The sequence below is a fragment of the Hemitrygon akajei genome, unplaced genomic scaffold, assembly GCF_048418815.1.
Source record: "Hemitrygon akajei unplaced genomic scaffold, sHemAka1.3 Scf000046, whole genome shotgun sequence".
Classification (NCBI taxonomy): Eukaryota; Metazoa; Chordata; class Chondrichthyes; order Myliobatiformes; family Dasyatidae; genus Hemitrygon; species Hemitrygon akajei.
The window spans coordinates 5,743,072-5,767,162 of NW_027331932.1; the positions used below are offsets into that span (position 1 = coordinate 5,743,072).

Below are 24,091 nucleotides of genomic sequence, written 5' to 3' on the forward strand. Positions count from 1 at the left end.
GGACAAGCCACCCAAACAGGGACAAACTAACAAAGATAAAACTGACCTTGATCTGTCCGGACCCGGGGACGCCAAAGGGGTCTTATAGACAATAGACAATAGACAATAGACAATAGACAATAGGTGCAGAAGTAGACCATTCGGCCCTTCGAGCCTTCAGTATTGACGTCATTCCTGTGAACTCTGACCTGTATGTGCAGTGGTTGTCAGCCCGCCGGCTCCCGAGGCAATGGGATTATCTTGGTCCTCATCGATGCGGGGTTCCTCTTTCAGAAAGTTCAACTCTGAGTAGGTGGAGTTCAGACCGTCTGGGAGAGAGCAAATCAGACAGATAAAGAAGTGAGTGAGAGCGGTAGAGAGTGCAGTCTCCTCACCGACCCATCTCACAGCACACGGCGCTCCCTCTATACCGGTCCTCCCTGGACGCTCACTCCTCACGGAAACCTCCGCACCGTCCATCGAACGTTCACCGCCACCCCCTCCCCATCGTCTCTCCAAAGTGTTCTCTCTCTCTTATGCTCAAACAGGCAATATTTACGGTCAACTCCACGTTTGCTCTGAGATCGCTCGACAGGATTGGACACGTCAGCTAAACACAGACAAGCCGACAAAGAAACTGACCTCAATCTGTCCGGTCCCGGGCCGCCGAGAGGGTCTTGACATTAAGTTCCGCGTACGTTACATCAGGTTCAGCTGGGTACAGAACAGTGAGAGTCAGACACAGAGTGAATTTCCCTCCAAACCATCCCATCACACATCCCGGGGTCAGACACAGAGTGAAACTCCCTCCACACAGTCCCATCACACACTCCTGGGGTCAGACACAGAGTGAATCTCAATCCACACCGTCCCATCACACACTCCCGGGGTCAGACACAGAGTGAAACTCCCTCCACACAGTCCCATCACACACTCCTGGGGTCAGACACAGAGTGAATCTCAATCCACACCGTCCCATCACACACTCCCGGGGTCAGACACAGAGTGAATCTCCCTCCACCACGTCCCATCACACACTCCCGGGGTCAGACACAGAGTGAAACTCCCTCCACACAGTCCCATCACACACTCCTGGGGTCAGACACAGAGTGAATCTCAATCCACAACGTCCCATCACACACTCCTGGGGTCAGACACAGAGTGAATCTCAATCCACACCGTCCCATCACACAAACCCGGGGTCAGACACAGAGTGAAGCTCCCTCCACCACGTCCCATCACACACTCCCGGGGTCAAACAGAGTGAATCTCCCCCAACACCGTCCCATCACACACTCCCGGGTACAGACACAGAGTTAATCCCCTACACACCGACCCATCACACACTCCCGGGGACAGACACAGAGTGAATCCCCCTCCTCACCTTCCCACCACACAAACTCGGGGTCAGACAGAGTGAATCTCCCTCCACACCGTCCCACCACACAATCTCGGGGTCAGACAGAGTGAATCTCCCTCCACACCGTCCCACCACACTATCTCGGGGTCAGACAGAGTGAATCTTCCTCCACACCGTCGCACCACACAATCTCGGGGTAAGACACAGAGTGAATCCCCCTCCTCACCTTCCCACCACACAAACTCGGGGTCAGACAGAGTGAATCTCCCTCCACACCGTCCCATCACACACTCCTGGGGTCAGACACAGAGTGAATCTCCCTCCCTCCGTTTCTCTGCCCCACTCACCTGGCGAAGGAAACCGTGAGTCCGTTTTGGTGAAATTCACATTCATGTAAGTCTCTCTGCCGTCCATTCTGTCAAAGAATCTCTGCGTCTGTGAGCTCAGAAGGGGAAGTGACCGTTGTCAGAGGAAGCCCGTGTTGACAGGTGTGTCCGAGCGACACCACCAAACACCAGATGAGCAGCTGGTAAAGAGAGGAACCGAGACAGGCGGAGGATTGCAGGGAGGAGAGAGGCTGTGGGCGTCAGAGAAAGTTAGAGTTAAAATTAGAGTGGCGGGGTAGAGTAGTGGGGAGAGAGAGGGAGAGAGAGAGGGGAAATAGGTTGTTAACGGAGAGAGAGAAGGGAGGCATTAGGGACTGTGGGGAGAGTGGGAACTCAGTGCGATACAGATTGGGAATGGAGGGGGAGAAAAGGGGGAAATTTGTAGAGAAATCGCGAAGAACAACGAGAAAAGAGGGCGAGCGAACGGGTTGAACAGAGGGAGAGAAAGAATGAAAGGGACAGGAGGGGACGATATGGAGGAGAGAGAGCGATATGGAGAGGAAATGAGTGAAGGAAGGGGAGGGATGAGGGAGAAGGAATTTAGATGATGGAGGGAGAAAGGTAGCGGGTGGGGAAAGTGAGGAAATGAAAGGAAGGAGGGAAGTAGAGAAGGAGAGAAGGAGGGCAGGAATGATGAAGGAGGGAATGTCGGAGGGATTTATGTTACCCATAAAGAGCCTCCATTGTCCTAGAAATTTGCACCCCCCTCCCCGATTGGCTCCTGATTTCTCACAGCTCTTGACCATCCCCAGGGTCTCAAACCCTCTGTCCGCGAGAAACCATGGACCCAGGACAAAGCACTAAAACATCCAGCGAGATTAATGAACCTCCTCCCCTCGGAGAGAGGGGAACAGTGCCCAGTGGCGCCCTCTCTCTTTCCTTCATTAATCCGTGGCATTCTCACTCCATCTCTCTCTCTCAGCTCTCCTTCTCTCCCCATCCCCCATCGCTCTCTCTCTCTCTCTCTCTCTCTCTCTCTCTCTCTCTCTCTCTCTCTCTCTCTCTCTCTCTCTCTCTCTCTCTCTCTCTCTCTCCCCCCCATTCTATCCCCTTCCCTCCGCTGCATACGGACCCACCTTCCCCGTTACCTTACCCTACTCTTTCACACATCGGCTCCACACCGATTCTCCTCCCTAACAGCACCGCCCGTCGCCGTGACCCAAAAATGTCCCAATCCTCCCACCCACTGCACCCCGACCAGGAATCTCCCTGCATTTTCGGTCCCGTCCCTTCCGCATTTCCAGCGATGGTGGATGGGGGAGAGATTAGATAACATGTGGCCCTGGACAGCCGGCCATCTGCCTACTGCGCCCTCCTCTCTCTAAATCTCCCAATAACCGGCAACCCCCCCCCCCCTCCTTCGATGGTTTCGTCTCTCCTCGAACAACACGCTCCCTCACTTCCCGCTCTCCACCCCACCGGAACACATTCTCCCGGCGTCAGTCACAAAGTGTAGCTCCCTCCACACCGTCCCATCACAGGTCAGAAAAAATAGGCAACAGACATTTGGTGCAGGAGTAGGCTATTCGGCCCTGCGAGCAAGCACCACCATTCAATGTGATCATGGCTGATCATCGACAATCAGTACCCCATTCCTGCCTTCCCCCCATATCCCTTGACTCCGCCAACTTCATGTGCTCTATCTAACTCTTTCTTGAAAGCACCCAGAGAATTGACCTCCACTGCCTTCTGAGGCAGAGAATTCCACAGATCCACAACTCTCTGGGTGGAAAACTTTTTTTTTTCTGAAATTCTTTCTAAATGACCTACCCCTAATTCCTAAACATAACCTCTGGTTCCGGACTTCGACAACATCGGGAACACGTTTCCTGCATCTAGCGTGTCCAATCCCTTAATAAGCTTATATGTTTCAATCAGATCCCCTCTCATCCTTCTAAATTCCAGTGTTTACATGCTCAATCACTCCAATCTTTCAACATAAACAGAGTGAAGCTCCCTCCAGTCCGCCCAATCACACATTCCCCGGGTCAAACAATAAAAAAGCTTCCTCCACAACATAGTATTACGCACTCCCGGAGTGAGACACAGAGTGAAGCTCCCTCCGCACCGTCTCATTGCACACGCCGGGATCAGACTCACAGTGAATCTCCTTCCACACCGTCCAATTACACACTCCCGGGGTCAGACTCACAGTGAATCTCCTTCCACACCGTCCCATCATACACTCCCGGGGTCAGAGACAGAATGAAGTTTCCTCCACACCATCGCATCACCCTCCATACCGACCCGTTGTTTCACGTTGTTTGTCAATGAAATGTACACGTTTGCTGAGGGGTGAGGTCATAGTTTCTTAACTACCCTACCTTACAGGTCTACCTATCACATGTAGGCAGGGGAGCTAAGAAAGTTTATGGGGTGTTAGCTTTCATAATTCGATGGATATAATTTAAGAGTCGCGAGGTAATGATGCAGCTCTATAAAACTCTGGTTAGGCCACACTTGGAGTACTGTGTCCAGTTCTGGTCGCCTCAGTATGGGAAGGATGTGGAAGCACTGGAAAGGGTACAGCGGAGATTTACCACGATGATGCCTGATTTAGAGAGTATGGATTATTAACAGAGATTAAGGGAGCTAGGGCTCTTTGGAGAGAAGGAGAATGAGAGGAGACATGATAGAGGTATACAAGATATTAAGAAGAATAGATAAAGTGGACAGCCAGCGCCTCTCCCCCAGGGCACCACTGCTCAATACAAGATGTCATGGCTTTAAGGTAAGTGGTGGGAAGTTCAAGGTGGATTTTAGAAGAAGATTTTTTTAAGAGAGTACTTGGTGGGGGGAATGCACTGCCTGAGTCAGTTGTGGAGGCAGATACACTAGTGAAATTTAAGAGATCACTAGACTGGTATATGGAGGAATTTAAGTTGGGTGGTTATACGGGAGGCGGGGTTTAAAGTTCTGCACAACATTGTGGGTCGAAGGGCCTGTACTGTGCTGTACTGCTGTGTGTTCTATATTCTGTAGTTTTAAGGTGCTTGGATGGTGGTACAAGGGGTTGACGGAGAAATGCTTTTCACACAGAGAATGTGGGTTGCCACAGAGCGAGAATGCACTTCCAGTGATAGTGTTCGAGCCGGATTCAATGGGGTTTTTTAATTGTCTCTATTCATTTAGATAGGAACTTTGTTCTATGATTTTATTAATGCAATTGACCCCTACGCCTACTTACGTTTCATCTGCAAACTCTGCCACAAAGCCATCTGTTCCACTCAGCATTGAAAATCAATGTGAGAAGTAGCGGTCTCAACACAGTCCCCCTGAGTAAAACCACCCGTCACTGGCAGCCAACCGGAGAAGGCCCATCTTATTCCCACTCGCTGCCTCCTGCAGGTCAGACATTCCTCAATCCATGCCAGTGTCTTTCCGGTAACCCCATGGGATTATGTCTTGTTAAGCAACCTCATTCATGGCACTTTTCCAAATGCGTTCTGGAAATCCAGTAAATGACATCCACTGCCTGTCCTTTGTCCACCCTGCTGGTTACTTCCTCAAAGAACTCTAACAGATTTGTCGACATAATTTCCCCTGACAGAAGCCAGCTGACTTTGACTAATTTTAGCATTAGGCACCAAGTGCCTCGCAACCACAAATTTATTAATAGACTCCAACACTCTCCCAACCGCTGAGGTTAAGCTAAGAGGAAACATAGAAACCCTACAGCACAATACAGGCCCTTCAGCCCACAAAGTTATTCCGAACATATACCTACCTCAGAAATTACTAGGCTTACCCATAGACCTCTGTTTTACTAAGCTCCGTGTACCTATCTAAAAGCCTCTTAGACCACCCTACCCTATCTGCCTCCACCACCGTTGTCTGCACCCCATTCCATGCACTTACCACTCACTGAGTAAAGGAAATTACCCCTGACATCACCTCTGTACTTATTCCCCAGCATCTTAAACCTGTGTCCTCTTAGGGCAACCATTTCAGCCCTGGGGAACAGCCTCTGACGATCCACACGATCAATGCTTCTCATTATTTTGTACACCTCTATCAGGTCACCTCTCATTCTACTTCGCTTCAAGGAGAAAAGACCGAGTTCACTCAACCTATTCTCACAAGGCATGCTCCCCAATCCAGGCAAAATCCAAATCTCCTCTGCACCATTTCTGTGGCTTCCACTTTCTTCCTGTAGTGAAGCGACCAGAACTGAGCACAGTACCAAAAGCGGGTTCTGGACAGGGTCCTATATTGCTGCAACATTACCTCTCGTCTCCTAAATTCAATTCCACGATTGGTGAAGGCCAGTACACCATAACACTTCTCAACCACAAAGTCCACATGCGGGTAAGCTTTAAGTGCCCGATGGTCTCGGACTCGAAGATCCCTCTGATCCTCCACACTGCCAAGAGTCTTATCAATAATACTATATTCGGACATCATATTTGACCTACCAAAGTGAGCCACTTCACACTGATCTGGGTTAAACTCCATCTGCCACTTCTAAGCCCATTTTTTCATCCTATTAATGTCCCGCTGTAACCGCTGCCAACCCACCACACTATCCACAACACCTCCAACCTCAGTGACATGAGCAAATTTACTAATCTAACCCTCCACATACTTATCCAGGTCATTTATATTAAAAAAAATACTTAGAGTAAGGGTCCCAGAACAGATCCATGAGCACTCCACTGCAGATCGAACTCCATGCAGGATATGACCCGTCTACAACCACTGTTTGTCTTCTGTGAGCAATCTAGTTCTGCATCCACAAAGCAATGTCCCCCTTCGATCCCATGATTCCTCACTTTCTCAGCAAGACTTGCATGGGGTACCTTATCAAATTCCTTGCTGATATCCATACAGACTGTATCTACTGCTCTTCCATCATCAATGTGTTTAGTCACATCCTCAAAAAATTCAATCAGGCTCGTAAGGCACGACTTGCCCTTGACAAGGCCATGATAACTACTCCTAATCAAATTATACCCCTCCAAAAGCTCATAAATCCTGCCTCTCAGGATCTTCTCCATCAATGTGCCAACCAGTGAGGTAAGACTGAGTGGTCTATAATTTCCTTGGCTATCTATACTCCCTTTCTTGAATAACGGACCAACATCCGCAACACTTTAATCCGGAAACTCTCTCGTCCCTATTTATGATGCAAAGATCATCGCCAGAGGCTCAGCAATCTCCTCCGTCGCCTCCCAGAGTAGCCTGGGTTACGTTACTTCTGGTCCCGGCGACCTATCCAGCTCCAGCACATACACTTTCTTAATATCTACATACTCAAGCTTTTAGGCCTGCTGCAAGTCATCACTTCAATCACTACGATCCTTTTCCATAGTGAATACTGAAGTGAAGTATTCATGAAGTACCTCTGCTATTTACTCCGTTTCCATCCACAGTTTCCCACAGACACTCTTGAAAGGTCCTATTCTTTCACGTCTTACCCTCTTGCTCTTCACATACTTGTAAAATGCGTTGGTGTTTTCCTTAATTCTGCCCGCTACGGCCTTCTCATAGTCCCTTCTGATCTTCTAATTTCCTTCTAAGTTCCTTTCCAGTAGCCTTATAATCTTCGAGATCTCTATCATTACGTAGCTCTTTGAAACTTTTGTAAACGTTTCTTTTCTTCTTGACTGGATTTATAACAGTTTATTTTAACACCACGGTTCCTCTGGCCTGCCATAACCTCCCTGTCTCATTAGAAGAACTCCAGTACAGACCTCTACACAATTTCCCCCTGAATGTTTGTCACATTTCTTATGTACTTTTTTCCTGAGAACATCTGTTTCCACGTTATGCCTCCAATGTCCTGCCTGAGAGCCAGATAGCCAATTAAACGCTTTTCTAAATTGTCAGTTCCTTTCTCTTTCCAATGCTATTGTAAAGGAGATAGAATTATGATCATTATCTCCAAAATGTCTGGAGATCGTCACCGGAACAGGTACAATTTCCATAACCAAATCAAGCATAGTCTCTCCTGCTGTAGGCCTATCTACATATTGTGTCAAGAAACCTTCCTGAACGCACCTAACAAACTCTACCCCATCTAAACCATTTGCTCCAGGGAGACGCCAATTGATATTTGGGAAAATAAAAGCTCCCATCACGACAACTCTGTTATTATTGCACCTTTCCAGGATCTGTTTCCCTATCTGCATCCTCGATATTCCTGTTACTATTAATGCGGCAAATAAAAACACCAAGTAAAATTATTGTTCCCTTCCTGTTTCGAACCTCCACCCACAGACACTCCATAGACAATCCCTCCATGGCGTCCACGTTTCCTACAGCGGTGGCAATATCAATGATCGGCAGTGACACGCCCCCACCACTTTTGCCTCCCTCCCTGTCTATCCTGAAAGGAGAATATAGAGTGCTAGTCACATCCCCACATAATTTCAATCAGTCTCGTAAGGCACCTATCTGTCCTTTAGAAAGCCAAGCCTACAACTCCTGAACATATTATACCTCCCCAAATGTTCAAATCTCCCGCCGCTCAGGATCTTCTCCATCAACTTACCAACCAGTGAGGTAAGAAACAGTGGTCTATAATTTCCTGGGCTATCTCTACTCACTTTCTTGAATGTCGGACCAGCATCCGCAACACTCCAATCCTCCGGAACCTCTCTCGTCCCCATTTATGATGTGAAGATCATCGGCAGAGTCTCAGCAATCTCCTCCTTCGCCTCCCAGCGTATCCTGGGTTGCATTTCGTCCGGTTCTGGCGGTTAATCCAACTTGATGTTTTCCAAAAGGTCCAGAACATTCTCTCTCTTAATATCTCCATGCTGAAGCTTTTCAGTCTGCTGCAAGCCATCACTTCAATCTCTAAGATCCTCTTTCCACAGTGAATACTGAAGTGAAGTGTTCATGAAGTACCCCTGCTATTTTCTCCGGTTCCCTTACACTTTCCCACTGTCACACTTCATAGGTCCTATTCTTTCACGTCTTATCCTCTTGTTCTTCACAAAACTGTAAAATGCGTTGGCGGTTTCCTTAATTTTGCCCGCTGAGGCCTTCTCATAGCCCGTTCTGCTCTGCTAATTTCCTTCTAAGCTCCTTCCTAGTAGCCTTATAATCTTCTAGATCTCTAAAATTACCCAGCTCTCTGAACCTTTTGTAAACTTCTCTTCTTGATTGGATTTATTACAACCTTTTTACACCACGCTTCCTCTATCCTACCATAACCTCCCTGTCTCAGTGGAACGTGCCTATACAGAACTCTACACAATTATCCCCTGAATATTTGCCACATTTCTTATGTACGTTTTTCTGAGAACATCTGGTTCCAACTTAAACCTCCAGTGTCCTGCCTGATAGTATCATAATTCATTTAACTCCAATTAAACGTTTTTCTAAATTGTCTGTTCCTGTCTCTATCCAATGCTGTTGTAAAGGAGATAGAATTATGATCACTATCTTCCAAATGTTCTCCCACGGAGAGATCTGACACCTGACTAGGTACATTTTTCAAAACCAAATCAAGTACAGCCTCTCCTGTTGTAGGCCTATCTGTCAAGAAACCTTCCTGAAGACACATAACAAACTCTACCCCATCTAAACCACTTGCTCTAGGGAGATTCCAATTGATATTTTGGAATTTAAAAACTGCCATCACGACAACTCTATTATTACACATTTCCAGTATCTGTTTCGAAATCTGCATCCACGATATTCCTGTTACTATTAGGCGGCCTATATAAAAAAACAAGTAAAGTTATCGACCCCTTCCTGTTCCTAACCTCCACTCACAGAGACTCCATAGAGAATCCCTCCATGGCGTCCACCATTCCTGCAGCGGTGACGGTATTAATGATCGACAAGGCTACGCCCCACCCCCCCACCCGCAATTGCCTCCCTCTCTGTCCTTTCTGAGACATCTAAAACCTGGCACTTGAAGTAACCATTCCTGTCCTGAGCCATCCATATCTCTGTCGTGGTCACCACTTCATATCTCCAATAGTGATCCACTCTCTAAGATTATCCGCTTTATTCAAAGCACCCCTTGCGTTAACATAGACACATCTCAAGCCTGCGGTTTAAGCGCAACCCAACTCTATCATCTGCCTAACCTCCCTCTCGCGCTGTCTGCAAGCTTTCTCCATTTGTGAGCTAACCTCCTCTTCCCCAATCCTTCAGTTCAGTTCCCACCCCCGAAGCACTCTAGTTTAGTGAGGGGACGGTGTGGAGTGAAATTCACTTTGTGTCTAACCCGGGAGTGTGTGATGGGACGGTGTGGAGTGAGATTCACTCTGTGTTTGAACCCGGGAGTGTGTGATGGGACGATGTGGAGGGGAATTCTCTTTGTGTCTGACCCCGGGAGTGTGTGAATGGAACGGGTGTGTAGGGAGATTCACTCTGTGTCTGACCCCGGGAGTGTGTGAAGGGACGATGTGGAGGGAGATTCACTCTGTGTCTGATTCCGGGAGTGTGTGATGGGACGGTGTGGAGGGAAATTCACATTGCGTCTGTTCCCGTAATTGTGTGATGAGACGGTGTGTGGTGAAAGATTCACTCTGTGTCTGACTCCCGGCGAGTTTGATGGGATCGTGTGTAGAGAGGGTGGTTCTGTCTCTGACCCAGGCATTGTGTGTTTGGACAGTGTAAGGTTGCTCCTCTCTGGGTCTGACTCCAGGGGTGTGTGATGGGACGCTGGTGAGGGTAGATTCGCTCACTCTCTGAACATGGGAGTGTGCTATGGGACGGTGGGGAGGGAGCATCACTCTATGTCTGACCCCGGGAGATTGTGATGGGACGGTGTGGAGGAACCTTCTCTCTGTGACTGAAACCGTGAGTCCGTGATGGAACTATGTAGGAGGAACTTAAGTCTGATCCTGGTTGTGTGCAATGCGTCGGTGTAGAGTGAGAGTGCCTCTGCGTCTGGCCACCGGGTTAAGTATTGGGATTGTGTTAAGAGAGCTTTTCACTGTGTCTGGCACCGGGAGTGTGTGATGGGAAGGTGTGGAGGGAGATTCACTCTGTGTCAAACCCAAGGAGTGTGTGATGGGACGGTGTGGAAGGAACTTTTCTCTGTGTCTGATCTCAGGAGAGTGTGACGAGACGATGTGAAGGGAGATTCATTTTGTGTCTGATCCCGGGAATGTGTGATGGGAGAGTGTGGAGGGAGATTCATTCTGTGTCTGACCCCGGGAATATGTAATAGAACGGTTTGGAGGGAGCCTCGTTCACTCCCTGACCCGTGGAGTGTCTGAAAGGACGGTGTGTCAGTGAGCTTCACTCTGTTTCTGACCCCGGGTGTTTGTGATGGGCCGGTGTGGAGGGACCGTCTCTGAGTCTGACCCCGGGTGTTTGTGATGGGCCGGTGTGGAGGGACCGTCTCTCTGTGTCTGACCCCGGGAGTGTGTGAGTGTGATAGTGTGTAGGGAACTACACTTTGTGTCCGACTCTTGCAGAGTCTCATTTTCCAATGCGAAGGAAGCTTAACTCTATTTCTGATCCCGGAGTGTGTGAAGGAACGTTGTAGGGAGAAACTCACTCTGTGTCTGACTTTGGGAGTAGGTGGTGGGAGAGTGTGGAGTGATCTTCACTATATGACTGCTTTCGGCAGTTTCTGAATGGAAAATATGGAGGGAGCTTCACTCTGTGACTGAAGACCGGAACTCTAGAGGGCGCTTTACTCTATGTCTGTCCGCGGAATATTTGATTAGACGGTGTGTCGGGAGTTTCATTCCGAGTCTGAAACGTGATTGTGTGATGGGACGGTGTGGAGGGAGATTTACTTGTGCCTGAACCCGGAGCTGTGTGATGGGCCGGTGTAGAAGGAGCTTCACCCACTGTCTAACCAAGGGTGTGTGTGATGAGACCGAGTGGAGGGAGTTTCACTCCGTGTCTGACACCTGGAGTGTGCGATGGGACGGTGTGGAGGGAGATTCATCATGTGTCTAACCCCGGGAGTCTGTGATGGTACGGTGTGGAGGGAGATTCACTCTGTGTCTGACCCCGGGAGTGTGCGATGGGACGGTGTGGAGGGAGATTCACTCTGTGTCTAACCCCGGGAGTGTGTGATGGGACGGTGTAGAGGGAGATTCACTCGGTGTCTGACCCCGGGAATGTGTGATGGGACGGTGCGGAGGGAGATTCACTCTGTGTCTGACCCCGGGTAGTGTGTGATGGGACGGTGTGGAGGGAGATTCACTCTGTGTCTAACCCCGGGACTGTGTGATGTGACGGTGTGGGGGGCTGATTCACTCTGTGTCTGACCCCGGGAATGTGTGAATGGAACGATGTGTAGGGAGATTCACTCTGTGTCCGATTCCGGAAGTGTGTAATTGGACGGTATTGGGGGAGATTCACTCTGTGTCAGACCCCGAGAGTGTGTGATGGGACGGTTTGGAGGGAGATTAACTCTGTGTCTGACCCCGGGAGTGTGTGATGGGACGGTGTGGAGGGAGATTTACTCTGTGTCTGACCCCGGGAGTGTGTGATGGGACGGTGTGGAGGGAGATTTACTCTGTGTCTGACCCCGGGAGTGTGTGATGGGACAGTGTGAAGGGAGATTCACTCTGTGTCTGACCCCGGGAGTGTGTGACGGGACGGTGTGGGGGGGGGGGGGGTAGATTCACTCTGTGTCTGACCCCGGGAATGTGTGAATGGAACGATGTGTAGGGAGATTCACTCTGTGTCCGATTCCGGAAGTGTGTAATTGGACGGTATTGGGGGAGATTCACTCTGTGTCAGACCCCGAGAGTGTGTGATGGGACGGTTTGGAGGGAGATTCACGCTGTGTCTGACCCCGGGAGTGTGTGATGGGAGGGTGTGGAGGGAGATTTACTCTGTGTCTGACCCCGGGAGTGTGTGATGGGACAGTGTGAAGGGAGATTCACTCTGTGTCTGACCCCGGGAGTGTGTGATGGGACGGTGTAGGGGGGGGGGGGGTAGATTCACTCTGTGTCTGACCCCGGGAATGTGTGAATGGACCGGTGTGTAGGGAGATTCATTTTGTGTCTGATTCCGGGAGTGTGTGAAGGGACGATGTGGAGGGAGATTCACTCCTGTCTGATTCCGGGAGTGTGTGATTGGACGGTGTGGAAGGTTATTCACTCTGTTTCTGACCCGGGAGTATGTGATGGGACGATGTGCAGGAACCTTCGATAAATGTTTGACCACTGTTTCTGATGCGGATCTATGGAGGAAGTTTCACATTGTGTCTGATCCCGGGATTTTGTGAATGGGACGTTGCGGTGGAAGGTTCATTCGGTATGATCCACAGATTTAGTGCGTGGATGGTGTGGAGGGAGCTTCGCCCTCTTTCTGACCATGGGAGTGTGTGGTCGGACGGTGTGGAGGGAGCTTCGCTCACTATCTGACCACAGGAGTGTATAATGCAAAGGTGTGGAGGGAGCTTCACTCTCTGTCTGACACCCCAGATTGTGATGGGGCAGTGTGGAAGGAGCTTCACTTTCTGTCTGATCCCCTGGTTGTGTGATGGGATGGTGTGGAGGGAGATTCCTTTTGTGTCTGAGCCCGGGTGTGGCTGTAGAGTCGGTGTGGAGGAAGTTTCATTCTCTGTCACGTTCCGGGATTTGTGATTGGACTGTGTGGTGAGAGCTTCGCTTTGTATGACCACTAAAGCCTGTGTTTGGACCTTGTGGAGCGAGCTGCGATCACTGTCTGACATGGGAGTGTGTGATGGGACGGTGTTTCGGGAGCTTCACTTGCCTGGAGTGGAGTTATCCTCAATGGTCTGGCACAAACCACTTCCTCGATTGAGCTCATTCCCAGCATCTTTGAGCCATTGTTTGAACATTCATTCTTCGCCCCATCGTGAGGTTTGCCACGTTGATATGAAATAAAAAAGCGCCTTTCCTGTTGATCCATCCCTGTCATCAAGTTTTTTTCTGAAAATGGGGAACAGCAAACAGTGAGTGACGGTATTGTGTTTTCTGATCGAGAAATTCTCAACCCACAGAGAGACACCATGTCGTTGCTGATTTAAATAGTCACGTGTAAACTCACTAAAGTGAGGCTCCCCTGCAACGACCTTTTTTTTTTTGCAGAATCGTTCACTGTAGTTATCTGACCTCAAGTCTCACATCCCAAGTTCCGGAACTGATATTTCCCCTCAGCCATCAGGAAGGAGGTACAGGAGCATCTGGACCCACACAACCAGGTTCAGGGACTGCTCTTGCCCCTCAAACCTCAGGAAGAAAGTTCAGGAGTGTCTGGACTCACACACCTGGTTTGGGAACAGTTATTACCCCTCAGTCATAAGGAAATATGTCCAAGGGGTCCCTGACGCCACCCGCACCTACCGGAGCAGTCACTATCCCTCAACTATTTAGAAGCAGGTACAGAAGCCTCAGGACTCGCACGACCAGGTTCATGAACTGCGAATACCCCTCAAGCATCAGGAAGGGGGTCCAGGAGCTTAGGTACTCACACCACCAGTTTCGGAGACCGTTATTACCCCTCAATGATCAGGAAACATTTACAGGAGCCTTAGGGCGCACACCGCCTGGTACAGAGAAAGATTTTAACCAGCAACCATACGTTTTTTTTCACAAGATGGTTGCGATTTGGGAATCATTGCGATTTGGGTACACACGTTCCCAAGCTATCCACCGTTAACGCCGTCAAGCTAATTCCCTCGAGTACATAAAGTTTTCAATATGAATTGATCAGTTAGTTAATATGCTCACTGATTGCGCCCATCTACTCTGCAACTTAGTATTCAAACCAATGTCAAAGTTAACCGTGCGAAATAAGATCTGATATCAGAATAGATATATGTCACCACATACAACACGGAGATGTGTTTTTTTTTATATGGTGGACATACAAAACAAAGTAAATAACCCATTGTCTTATACTGCAACTCTTGAGCAGCAGGAAGTCGGGTGATGTGGGCTGGCAGACTGATTCATCGATAGAGCTTGTTTTCAGACCTTTGTTTTTAACTTGATCCTGATTACTGCATACCGTTTCTGTTTTCAGAACAGAAGACTGGCTCCCGTCTACGACCAACAACTAAACAAAGGTAATTTAAAAACAATAATCCAAATGGCTTAAAGAGTTATAAATGGCAGCTGCTGAGTTTAGAAAGCTGATCTTGGAAACTTACGCGAGGCAAACTGGCCCGGGAAGAGAAAATCCAGACACAGAGTGAAGTTCCCTCCACATCCTGGGCCCGTGTACCTCCTTCTAACTGGAAGATGGACATCCTCGTCCGGAAACGCCAGTCAGTGCGGATGGGCAGTGACGTCACCGATCTACAGATGGTGTTGAGGAAGCACAGAGGCTACAGAATGGTTCAGAGAGATTGAGAGAATGGGGAAAGAAGTGGCGGATGTGTTTATGCATGGCCATGCACTTTGGTAGAAGAAACATATACTACTTCCTAATGCTGAAAAAAGACAAGATATTTGTGGCGCAAAGGTAATTGGGAGAACTTGGACAGATTCCCTCAAAGTTAGTTTAGAGGTGGAGTCGGTGGCGAGGAGGCCAAGTGCAATGTAGCATTCATGTGAAGAGGATTCGAATATAAATCAAGGATGCAAAGTTGAGTGTTTATAATGCACTGCCGAGGCCTCACGGAAGATTGTGGACAGTTCTGGGTCCGTTATCTAAACCGGCCAGGTGTGCTTGCTTTGGAAATTTTTGAAATGAAGTTCACGAAGATGATTCCGGCATTGAAACGCATATCAAATCAGGAGCGTTTGGTGGCTGAAACTCTGAAGACTGGGGAGGGGCGTGGGGGTGGGGGGTGTTGCCGAAACTGATGGTATGTTTCAAAGCCTCGATATAGCACATGCGGAGAGAATGTTCCCCGTGGTGGGAGAGTCTGAGACAACAGGGTCCACATCAGAACAGAGGGCCCTCCTTTCAGAACGGAGATTGGGTGGGGGGGGGGGGAGTTTATTTCAACAGGCTGCTGTGGAGGCCGCCATCGGGTATATTGAAGTCAGAGATTGATAGATTCCTGATTATTAAGGGCATGAAGAAACACGCGGAAAAGGCTGGAGATTTGGGCAGTGAGGGAATTGTATCCGCCATGGTGAAATGGCGCAGCGGTCTCGATGGACCAAACGGCCTGGCACTGTTCCTATATCTAACTTTGAGAAGGATAAGGGCAGATCGGAGGTGTCAGTGTTGCAGTTGAACAGGGGAAACTATGGAACCATGAGGGAGGAACTGGCCAAAGGTAACTGGACGGATATCCCAGCAGAAAATACACAAGGTGCAAAATCAGTTCATCCTTCGGAGAAGGAAGGATTCAAAGCGGGGAAAGGGGCCACTGTGGTTGACAAAGGAAGGCAGAGATTGCATAGCATTAAAAAAAAGGAAGGATGACAGAGCTAAGGTGAGTGGGAGGACAGATGATTGGGAAATTTTTAAGGAACAACAGAACTTAACTAAAAAGTCAATACGGGGAGCAAAAATGAGGTACGAACGCAAGATAGCCAGGATTATAAAGGAGGATAGCAAAAGATTTTTTAGGTGTGTGAAGAGAAAGAAGATAGTTAAGAACAATGTTGGGCCCTTAAAGAATTAATTGGGTCAAATTGTTACGGAAAACAGAGAAATGGCAGAAGAATTTAATAAGTACTTCAGATCTGTCTTCACTAGGGAAGACACAAGCAATCTCCCAGATGTATGGATGGGACAAAGACATAGGGCAATGAAACAAATTAACATTAGGAAGGAAACGGTGATGATTAGACTGATGGGACTGAAGGCTGATAAATCCCCAGGTCCAGATGGTCTGTATCCTAGGGTACTAAAGGAGGAGGCTCTGGAAACTGCGGATGCATTGGTAATCATTTTCCAATGTTCCTTAGATTCAGGATCAGTTCCTGAGGATTGGAGAATGGCTTATGTTATCCCGCTTTTTTAAGAAAGGAGGGAGGGAGAAAACAGAGAACTATCGTCCTGTCAGCCTAACATCAGTATTGGGGAAGATGCTGGAGTCCATTATTAAAGATGAAATAGTGGCATATCTAGATATCAGTGATAGGATTGGGCCGAGCCAGCATGAATTTTAAAAGGGCAAATCATGCTTGACTAATCTATTGGAGTTTTTCGAGGATGTAACCAGGAAGTTAGACAAGTGAGATCCAGTGGATGTAGTGTACCTCGATTTTAGAAAGGCATTTGATAAGGTCCCACATAGGAGATTGGTGGGAAAAATCAGAGCTCATGGCATTGGGGGGAAGATATTGACATGGATAGAAAACTGGTTGGCAGATAGAAAACAAAGTGTATCGGTGAATGGGTGTTTCTCGGAATGACAGGTGGTGACTAATGGGGTGCCACAGGGCTCGGTATTGGGACCACATCTGTTTACGATTTACATCAGTGTTTTAGATGAAGGCATTGGGAGTATTTGCTGATAATACTAAGCAGGGTGGCAGTGTGACATGTGATGAGGATGTTAGGAGAATTCAGAGTGACTTGGATAGGCTGAGTGAATGGGCAGATACTTGGCACATGACGTTTAACGTGAATATGTGTGAGGTTATCCACTTTGGGAGTAAGAACAGGAAGGTAGATTATTATCTGAAAGGTGTAGAGTTAGGTAAGGGTGAAATACAAAGAGATCTAGGAGTCCTTGTTCATCAGTCACTGAAGGTGAATGAGCAAGTGCAGCAGGCAGTGAAGAAAGCTAATGGAATGTTGGCCTTTATTACTAAGGGAATTGAGTGCAAGAGCAAGGAAATCCTTTTGCATCTGTACAGTACCCTGGTAAGACCACACCTGGAGTATTGTTTTGGTCTCCAGGGTTAAGGAAGGACATCCTGGCTGTAGAGGAAGTGCAGCGTAGATTCACGAGGTTAATTCCTGGGATGCCTGGACTGTCTTACGCAGAGAGGTTAGAGAGACTGGGCTTGTACACGCTGGAATTAAGGAGATTGAGAGGGTATCTGATTAAAACATATAAGATTATTAAGGGATTGGACAAGATAGAGGCTGGAAATATGTTCCAGATGCTGGGAGAGTCCAGTACCAGAGGACGTGGTTTGAGAATAAGGGGTAGGTCATTTAGGACAGAGTTAAGGAAAAACTTCTTCTCCCAGCGAGTTATGGGGGTGTTGAATGCACTGCCTCGGAAGGCAGCGAAGGCCACTTCTCTGGATGCTTTCAAGAAGGAGCTAGATAGGTATCTTATGGATAGGGGAATCAAGGGATATGGGGACAAAGCAGGAACCGGGTATTGATCGTAGATGATCAGCCTTGATCTCAGAATTGAGGTGCAGGCTCGAAGGGCCGAATGGTCTACTTCTGCACCTGTTGTCTACTGTCTATCTGTTGGTCTTATTTTAAGTTCCTCTGTTAGACCATAAGACCATAAGACATTGGAGCGGAATTGGGTCATTGAGTCTGCTCCGCCATTCAATTATAGCTGATCATTTTTTTAAACCTCCTTAAACCCACTTCACGGCTTTTCCCCCATAACCTTTGATGCCGTGTCCAATCAACAACCGATCAATTTATGCCTTAAATACACCCAGCAACCTGGCTTCCACAGCTGCAACAAACTCCACAAGTTCCCCAAGTTTTGTCCCATTACATACTCCCGGGGTCAGACACAGAGTCAATCTCCTCCACACCGTCCCATCACACACTCCCGGGGTCAGACACAGAGTGAATCTCCCTCCACACCGTCCCATCACACACTCCCGGGGCCAGACACAGAGTGAATCTCACTCAACACAGTTCCATCACACACTCACGGCGTCAGACACAGAGTGAATCTTCCTCCACAGCGTCCCATCACACACTCTCGAGGTCAGACACAGAGTGAATCTCCCACCACACCGTCCCATCACAGACTCCAAGGGACAGACACAGAGTGAATCTCCCTCCCCACCGTCCCATCACACACTCCCGGTTTGAGACACAGAATGAAGCTCCGTCTACACTGTCTCATCGCATATTCCCGAAATCAGTTACAAGTACTGGTACAGGTTTTAAAGGCGTTTCAGTTGAGATTCTCCAGGTTAATTGCAGAGATGAGGGGGTTAGACTATGAGGAGAGATTGAGTACCTGCGACTCTACTCGCTGGAATTCAGAATAGGAGAGGAGATTGTATAGATACAAATAAAACATGAAACGTGAGAGATAAGATAGAGGCAGGGAAGTTGTTTGCACTATTAACAATGACCTGGATGAGAAAGTGGATGATGCGTTATTGGTAAGATTCTTGGCATTGTCCCCTAATTAAGGTTTCATCTATGTTTCATCACATAAAACATAAAAACAAAATCTACAGCACAATACAGGCCCTTCGGCCCAGAAGATTGTGTCGAACATGTCCCGACCCGAGAAATTACTAAGCTTACCTACCGCCCTCTATTTTCCTAAGCTCCATGCACCTATCAAAAAGACTCTAAAAATACCCTACTGCATCCGCTTCCACCCCGGTTGCCGGCAGCCCATTCCACGGTCACATCCATTTCTGAGTAAAACAACTTACCCCTGACATCTCCTATGTACCTAGACCCCAGCAACATAGACCTGTGTCCTCCTGTGGCAACCATCTCAGCCCTGGGAGCAAAAGCCTCTGATTATCCACACGACTAACGCCTCGCAACATCTTATACACCTCTATCAGGTCACCTCTCATCCTCCGTTGCTCCAAGGAGAAAAGGCCGAATTCACTCAAACTATCCACAGAAGACATGCTCCTCAATTCAGGCAACATCCTTCTAAATATCCTCTGCACCCTTTCTATGGCTTCCAAATCCATCTTGTAGTGAGACGACCAAAATTGAGCACAATCCTCCAAGTGGGATCTGGCCAGGGTCCTCTAAACTGCAACATTACCTCTCGGCTCCTAAATTCAATTCTACCATTGATGATGGCCACTATAACATATGCCTTTTTAACTAGTGCGTAAACCTGCGCAGTGTTTTGAACGTCCTATGGGCTCGCATCCCAAGATCACTCTGGTTCTCCACATTGCCAAGAGTCTTACCATTAATACTATATTCTGCCATCATATCTGACCTACCAAAATGAAGCATTTCAGACTTATTTGGTTTGAACTCCATCCGCCAGTTCTCATCCCCGTTTTGCATCTTATCAATGTCCCGCTGTAACCTCTGACAGCCCTCCACACTATCCTCAACACCCCAACCTTTGTGTCAACATCAAAATTGCTAACCCATCCCTCCACTTCCTCATCCAAGTCATTTTTATTATTAGATAAAAGTTTCCCTGCCTCTATCTTTTCTATCACCTTTCATATTTTAACTGTTTCTATACGATCTCCTCTCATATTCTGAATTCCAATGAATAGAGTCGCAGGAGATTCAATCCCTCCTCATAGTCTAACCCCCTCATCGCTGCCATTAACCTGGTGAAACTGCTCTGCACCGCCATCGAAATCAGTTCATGCTTTCTCAATTAAGGAGACAGGAACTGCATGCAGTATTCCAGGTGCGTCCTCATCACTCCCCTGTGCAATTGCAGCATAAACTCAATCAACTTATAGTCAATCCCACAAGCAATGAAGCCCAACATCCTTTTTAAACAGAAGCAAGAGGCTGAGAGTGAAAGAGTAAAGGTATCTCGGAGAGAAAGGTTGTCTTTCACTGCTGTGGAAGTGAGACAATACTGCGCAGGCGCGTGACGTAGAACACCAAAGGTTTAAAAAAGACCGCCATATACAGCAGGCAGCGCTGAGAGCGGGCAGAGGAATGAGAAGGAGCAGAGTGACAAGGCATTGGCTCAACAGGGTTCGGCATGAACAGTCAGAGGTGAGAACTGGTTCCGGTAGTTGTTTTTTTTTTGTTCTTTTTTCGCTTGGAGTAGAGAGGGTGCCGGGCAGGATGTAGGAATATTCCTCTTCCAGGATGTGGAAAATTAGGGAGATATCCGGTGTCCCTGCGGGAAGTGCGTCCAGCTGCAGCTCCTAACAAACTGCTTTACGGAACTGGAGCTGGAGCTGGATGACCTGCGGACCATTCGGGAGAATGAGGAATTTATAGATAATAGTTTCACGTAGGTTGTTACGCCAAAGGAGCAGCGCACAGTTAACTGGGTTACGGTCAGGCGTGGGAAGAGAAAAGGGCAGGGCAAGCAGGTTTCCCCTGTGGCCTTTGCCTTCCAAAATATGTATACCAATTTGGATACTGTTGGGGTCGATGACTTACCTGGAACAAGCTGTGGCGGCCAGATGTTTGCCACTGAGTCTGGTTCTGCAGTGCAGAATGGAGGGTGGAAGACGAGGAGAGCGGTAGTGATAGTGGACTCGGTAGTTAGACGTACAGGCAGGAGGTTCTTTGGTGGTTACAGTGACTCTCGGAAGTTTTGGTACACATGGGTAGCAATGACAAAGGAAGAAACAGTGAAGAGTCCTGAAGCGTGAGTATAGACAGTTTTGTAGGAAGTTAAATGCAAGTTCTCGAGGGTGGTAATCACAGGATTGATACCTACGTCACGTGCCAGTGAGAGTAAGAGTAGGATGCTCTGGAGGATGACATGTGGCTGAGGAACTGGAGTAGGGGCAGGGTTTCAGATTTCAGGATCATTGGGACCTCTTAATATAACCATATGACCATATCACAATTATAACACGGACACAGGCCATCTCGGCCCTTCTAGTCGGTGCTGAACGCATACTGTCACATAGTCCCACGAGCAAGCACTTAGTCAATAACCCTCCATTCCTTTCCTGTCCATATACCTATGATTTTTTAATGACAAAATCGTACCTGCCTCTGCCGCTTCTACTGGACGTTCGTTCCACACAGCTACCACTCTCTGAATAAAGATGTCCCCACTCATTTTACGTACTAAACATTTGCAACTTAACTCTCAACTCATGTCCTCTTGTTTGAATCTCGCTTACTCTCAATGAAAAAGCCTATCCACGTCAACTCTATATATTCCCCTCATAATTTTAAATACCTCTATCGTCCCCTCTCAACCTTCTACACGCCAACGTATGAGGACCTAACTTGTTTCCCTGTGACTTAGGTGCTGAAACCCAGGTAACACTCTAGTAAATCTCCTCTGTACTCTCTCTAATTTGTTGACATCTTTCCTATAATTCGGTGACCAGAACTGTACACAAAACTCCAAATTTGACCTCACCAATGGCTTGTACAATTTTAACATTACATCCAAACTCCTATAATCAATGCTCTGATTTTTTAAAGGCCAGCATACCAAAAGCTTTCTTCACCACGCTATCCACACGAGATTCCACATTCAGGGAACTATGCACCATTATTCCCAGATCACACTGTTCTACTGCATTCCTCAATGGCCTACAATTTACCATGTATGTCCGATTTTGATTATTCCTACCAAAATGTAGCACATCACACTTATCAGCATTAAACTCCATTTGCTAAGCAGCCCACTCTTCTAACTGGCCTAAATCTCTTTGCAAGCTTTGAAAACCTACTTTATTATGAACAGCGCCACCTATCTTAGTATCATCTGCATACTTGCTAATCTAATTTACCACCCCATCATCCAGATCATTAATGTACATGACAAACATCATTGGACCCAATTCAGATCCCTGAGGCACACCAGTAATCACCGGCCTCCAACCTGACAAACCGTTATCCACCACGACTTTCTGGCATCTCCTATCAGCCACTGTTCAATCCATTTTACTACTTCAATATTAATACCCAGCGATTAAACCTTCCTAACTAACCTTCCGTGTAGAACCTTGTCAAAGGCCTTACTGAAATCCATATGGACAACATCCACTGCTTTATCCTCGACAATTTTCCCCGTAACCTCTTCAGAAATTTCAAAAAGTTTTGTCAAACATGACCTTCCACGCACAAATTCATGTTGACTGCTCCTAATCAGACCCTGTCTATCCAGATAATTATATATACTCTCTATGAGAATACTTTCTATTAATTCACTCACCACTGACGTCAAGCTTACAGGCCGATAATTGCTAGGTTTACTCTTAGAACCCTTTTTAAACAATGGAACCACATGAGCAATTCAACAATCCTCTGGCACCATCCCCGTTTCTAATGACATTTGAAATATTTCTGTCAGAGACCCTGCTATTTCTACACTCACCTCCCTCAAGATCCCAGGGAAAATGCTGTCAGGACCCGGAGTCTTATCCAGTTTTATATTCTTTAAAAACTTTTGTACTTTATTTCTTTAATCGTCATCGTTTCCATAACTACCCTACTTGTTTCCCTTACCTTTGACAATTCAATATCCTGCTCCTTAGTGAGCACCGATGGAAAGAAATTGTTCAAAATCTCCCCTATCGCTTTTGGCTCCACACATAGCTGCCCACTCTGATTCTCGAAGGAGCCAATTTTAACACTCACTATCCTTTTGCTATTAATCTTCTGTGACAGGTGGGATGTTTACAGGAGAGATGGGTTATACCTAAACTACAAGTATACCAAGATCCTTGCAGGGAGTTTTGTTAGTGATTTTTGGAGATTTAAAACCAGATATGCAGGGGATTCGGAGCCAGAGCAGACAGTGGAGCTGGGGTGAAAATAAATGTTGTTAACAGTTCTTGCAAAGTCACGAATAGAAGGGTTGTGTGTGCTGATAATAATCTTCTGAGGTCTGTCTATTTCAATGCTGGGAGTATTCTGGAGATGGCTGACGAACTGAGGGCGTGGATTGACACATGGAATTACGACATTATAGACATTACTGAAAATTGGCTACAGGAGGGGGAGGACTGGAGTTCCGATGTTTCAGGTGTGATAGAGGAAGAGAAATGAAAGGGGCGTTGGCATTGCTACTCAGGGAAAATGCTACTGAAGTACTTGGGCAGGAGAGATTAGAGGGTTTGTCTACCGAGGCCATATGGCTGGAGCTGAGAAACAGGAATGGTATGACCGCATCAAATAGGAAAAATGCAATCGAACAGGAAAGGAATCGAAACATCTGGGGCATTTGGGAATTGTACAAGAGAGACGGGTTACACCTGAACTAAAAGGGGACCATGAACCTTGCAGGGAGATTTGATAGTGCTATTGGGGAGGGTTTAAACTGGATTGGCAGGGGAATGGGAACCAGAGTGCCAGAGCCGATAGTGGAGCGGGGGTGAAAACAAATTATGTTAAAACTTTTTGCAAAGTAACAACTGGAAGGGTTGTGCATGGTGGTAATAATCTCCTGAGCTGTGTCTATTTCAATGCAGGAGTATCGTGGGGAAGGCAGACGAGCTGCGGGCGTAGATTGAAACATGAAATTACGGCATTACAGCCATTAGTAAAACTTGGCTACAGGAGGGGCAGGACTGCCAGCTCAATGTTCCAGGGTTCCGATGTTTCAGACATGATAGAGGCAGAGGGATGAAGGGTGGGAGGGGGCATTGCTAGTCAGGTAAAATGCTACAACAGTGCTCAGGCAGGACAGATTACAGGGTTTGTCTACCGAGGCCATATGGGTGGAGCTGAGAAACAGGAATGGTAT

The 24,091-nt window shown here is 47.5% G+C and overlaps 1 protein-coding gene across 2 annotated transcripts in view; it reads right to left on the reverse strand.

The window, feature by feature from the left end:
* LOC140720717 (C-type lectin domain family 2 member B-like) overlaps positions 1 to 24,091 on the reverse strand; it is a 41,221-nt gene that overhangs the window by 10,351 nt on the left and 6,779 nt on the right. For both annotated transcript variants that reach the window (XM_073035549.1, XM_073035548.1), the window contains 3 exons: positions 1,687 to 1,916; positions 622 to 693; positions 189 to 308 (listed from right to left, as the gene is read on the reverse strand). The gene's annotated coding sequence lies outside the window, so the exon portion shown is untranslated. The remainder of the gene's footprint in view (positions 1 to 188; positions 309 to 621; positions 694 to 1,686; positions 1,917 to 24,091) is intronic.